Source organism: Cucurbita pepo, chromosome 14 (assembly GCF_057944985.1).
Source record: "Cucurbita pepo subsp. pepo isolate OVF chromosome 14, ASM5794498v1, whole genome shotgun sequence".
Lineage (NCBI taxonomy): Eukaryota > Viridiplantae > Streptophyta > Magnoliopsida > Cucurbitales > Cucurbitaceae > Cucurbita > Cucurbita pepo.
This window is the reverse complement of record NC_141811.1, coordinates 1,212,972-1,217,573: the sequence shown is the minus strand read 5'-3', so window position 1 is coordinate 1,217,573 and position 4,602 is coordinate 1,212,972.

Here is a 4,602-nt window from a genome sequence, read left to right as displayed (position 1 = left end):
CCTATGTTAACACCTATGGATTTTGAGTGAAAAATGGCCCGGAAGCGAAAGTGAAAAAAATTTGTATTTTAACCATTTATATGTGTAAGACTCTTAAACTTGAGCGTTTCCTTACAGATTCGTCGAAAAACATCGAAAGAAACAAAGGTTTTTCGCATAGTCATTCGGGTGCCTCCACGAGGGTCTTTTCGTAAGGGTTGAGGTTGTGAAGTCTTTTCGACACGAGTAAATGTATTTTTTCTTCCATATTTTAAGCTTAGGACAATCTTTAGTGGATATGGTATGATACTAAAACGAGAAAACAACTTTTCAGATCGAGTTAACGACCCTGTCCCAATGGGCAAAAAAGTTCCTATGTTAACACCTATGGATTTTGAGTGCAATATGGCCCGGAAGCGAAAGTGAAAAAAATTCGTATTTTAACCATTTATATGTGTAAGACTCTAAAACTTGAGCGTTTCCTTACAGATTCGTCGAAAAACATCGAAAGAAACAAAGGTTTTTCACATAGTCATTCGGGTGCCTCCACGAGGGTCTTTTCGTAAGGGTTGAGGTTGTGAAGTCTTTTCGACACGAGTAAATGTATTTTTTCTTCCATATTTTAAGCTTAGGACAATCTTTAGTGGATATGGTATGATACTAAAACGAGAAAACAACTTTTCAGATCGAGTTAACGACCCTGTCCCAATGGGCAAAAAAGTTCCTATGTTAACACCTATGGATTTTGAGTGAAAAATGGTCCGGAAGCGAAAGTGAAAAAAATTCGTATTTTAACCATTTATTTGTGTAAGACTCTTAAACTTGAGCGTTTCCTTACAGATTCGTCGAAAAACATCGAAAGAAACAAAGGTTTTTCACATAGTCATTCGGGTGCCTCCACGAGGGTCTTTTCGTAAGGGTTGAGGTTGTGAAGTCTTTTCGACACGAGTAAATGTATTTTTTCTTCCATATTTTAAGCTTAGGACAATCTTTAGTGGATATGGTATGATACTAAAACGAGAAAACAACTTTTCAGATCGAGTTAACGACCCTGTCCCAATGGGCAAAAAAGTTCCTATGTTAACACCTATGGATTTTGAGTGAAAAATGGTCCGGAAGCGAAAGTGAAAAAAATTCGTATTTTAACCATTTATTTGTGTAAGACTCTTAAACTTGAGCCATTCCTTACAGATTCGTCGAAAAACATCGAAAGAAACAAAGGTTTTTCACATAGTTATTTGGGTGCCTCCACGAGGGTCTTTTCGTAAGGGTTGAGGTTGTGAAGTCTTTTTGACACGAGTAAATGTATTTTTTCTTCCATATTTTAAGCTTAGGACAATCTTTAGTGGATATGGTATGATACTAAAACGATAAAACAACTTTTCAGATCGAGTTAACGACCCTGTCCCAATGGGCAAAAAAGTTCCTATGTTAAAACCTATGGATTTGGAGTGAAAAATGGTCCGGAAGCGAAAGTGAAAAAAATTCGTATTTTAACCATTTATATGTGTAAGACTCTTAAACTTGAGCGTTTCCTTACAGATTCGTCGAAAAACATCGAAAGAAACAAAGGTTTTTCACATAGTCATTCGGGTGCCTCCACGAGGGTCTTTTCGTAAGGGTTGAGGTTGTGAAGTCTTTTCGACACGAGTAAATGTATTTTTTCATCCATATTTTAAGCTTAGGACCATCTTTAGTGGATATGGTATGATACTAAAATGAGAAAACAACTTTTCAGATCGAGTTAACGACCCTGTCCCAATGGGCAAAAAAGTTCCTATGTTAACACCTATGGATTTTGAGTGAAAAATTGCCCGGAAGCGAAAGTGAAAAAAATTCGTATTTTAACCATTTATATGTGTAAGACTCTAAAACTTGAGCGTTTTCCTTAATGATTCGTCGAAAAACATCGAAAGAAACAAAGGTTTTTCACATAGTCATTCGGGTGCCTCCACGAGGGTCTTTTCGTAAGGGTTGAGGTTGTGAAGTCTTTTCGACACGAGTAAATGTATTTTTTCATCCATATTTTAAGCTTAGGACCATCTTTAGTGGATATGGTATGATACTAAAACGAGAAAACAACTTTTCAGATCGACTTAACGACCATGTCCCAATGGGCAAAAAAGTTCCTATGTTAACACCTATGGATTTTGAGTGAAAAATGGCCCGGAAGCGAAAGTGAAAAAAATTCGTATTTTAACCATTTATATGTGTAAGACTCTAAAACTTGAGCGTTTTCCTTAATGATTCGTCGAAAAAGATCGAAAGAAACAAAGGTTTTTCACATAGTCATTCGGGTGCCTCCACGAGGGTCTTTTCGTAAGGGTTGAGGTTGTGAAGTCTTTTCGACACGAGTAAATGTATTTTTTCATCCATATTTTAAGCTTAGGACCATCTTTAGTGGATATGGTATGATACTAAAACGAGAAAACAACTTTTCAGATCGACTTAACGACCATGTCCCAATGGGCAAAAAAGTTCCTATGTTAACACCTATGGATTTTGAGTGAAAAATGGTCCGGAAGCGAAAGTGAAAAAAATTCGTATTTTAACCATTTATATGTGTAAGACTCTTAAACTTGAGCGTTTCCTTACAGATTCGTCGAAAAACATCGAAAGAAACAAAGGTTTTTCACATTGTCATTCGGGTGCCTCCACGAGGGACTTTTCGTAAGGGTTGAGGTTGTGAAGTCTTTTCGACACGAGTAAATGTATTTTTTCTTCCATATTTTAAGCTTAGGACAATCTTTAGTGGATATGGTATGATACTAAAATGAGAAAACAACTTTTCAGATCGAGTTAACGACCCTGTCCCAATGGGCAAAAAAGTTCCTATGTTAACACCTATGGATTTTGAGTGAAAAATGGCCCGGAAGCGAAAGTGAAAAAAATTCGTATTTTAACCATTTATATGTGTAAGACTCTAAAACTTGAGCGTTTCCTTAAAGATTCATCGAAAAACATCAAAAGAAACAAAGGTTTTTCAGATAGTCATTCGGGTGCCTCCACGAGAGTCTTTTTGTAAGGGTTGAGGTTGTGAAGTCTTTTCGACACGAGTAAATGTATTTTTTCTTCCATATTTTAAGCTTAGGACAATCTTTAGTGGATATGGTATGATACTAAAACGAGAAAATAACTTTTCAGATCGAGTTAACGACCCTGTCGAAATGGGCAAAAAAGTTCCTATGTTAACACCTATGGATTTTGAGTGAAAAATGGTCCGGAAGCGAAAGTGAAAAAAATTCATATTTTAACCATTTATATGTGTAAGACTCTTAAGCTTGAGCGTTTCCTTACAGATTCGTCGAAGAACATCGAAAGAAACAAAGGTTTTTCACATAGTCATTCGGGTGCCTCCACGAGGGTCTTTTCGTAAGGGTTGAGGTTGTGAAGTCTTTTCGACACGAGTAAATGTTTTTTTTCTTCCATATTTTAAGCTTAGGACAGTCTTTAGTGGATATGGTATGATACTAAAACGAGAAAACAACTTTTCAGATCGAGTTAACGACCCTGTCCCAATGGGCAAAAAAGTTCCTATGTTAACACCTATGGATTTTGAGTGCAATATGGCCCGGAAGCGAAAGTGAAAAAAATTCGTATTTTACCCATTTATATGTGTAAGACTCTAAAACTTGAGAGTTTCCTTAAAGATTGATCGAAAAACATCAAAAGAAACAAAGGTTTTTCAGATAGTCATTCGGGTGCCTCCACGAGAGTCTTTTCGTAAGGGTTGAGGTTGTGAAGTCTTTTCGACACGAGTAAATGTATTTTTTCTTCCATATTTTAAGCTTAGGACAATCTTTAGTGGATATGGTATGATACTAAAACGATAAAAAGACTTTTCAGATCGAGTTAACGACCCTGTTCCAATGGGCAAAAAAGTTCCTATGTTAACACCTATGGATTTTGAGTGAAAAATGGCCCGGAAGCGAAAGTGAAAAAAATTCGTATTTTAACCATTTATATGTGTAAGACTCTAAAACTTGAGCGTTTCCTTAAAGATTCATCGAAAAACATCGAAAGAAACAAAGGTTTTTCAGATAGTCATTCGGGTGCCTCCACGAGAGTCTTTTCGTAAGGGTTGAGGTTTTGAAGTCTTTTCGACACGAGTAAATGTATTTTTTCTTCCATATTTTAAGCTTAGGACAATCTTTAGTGGATATGGTATGATACTAAAACGATAAAACAACTTTTCAGATCGAGTTAACGACCCTGTTCCAATGGGCAAAAAAGTTCCTATATTAACACCTATGGATTTTGAGTGAAAAATGGTCCGGAAGCGAAAGTGAAAAAAATTCGTATTTTAACCATTTATATGTGTAAGACTCTTAAACTTGAGCGTTTCCTTACAGATTCGTCGAAAAACATCGAAAGAAACAAAGGTTTTTCACATAGTCATTCGGGTGCCTCCACGAGGGTCTTTTTGTAAGGGTTGAGGTTGTGAAGTCTTTTCGACACGAGTAAATGTATTTTTTCTTCCATATTTTAAGCTTAGGACAATCTTTAGTGGATATGGTATGATACTAAAACGAGAAAACAACTTTTCAGATCGAGTTAACGACCCTGTCCCAATGGGCAAAAAAGTTCCTATGTTAACACCTATGGATTTTGAGTGCAATATGG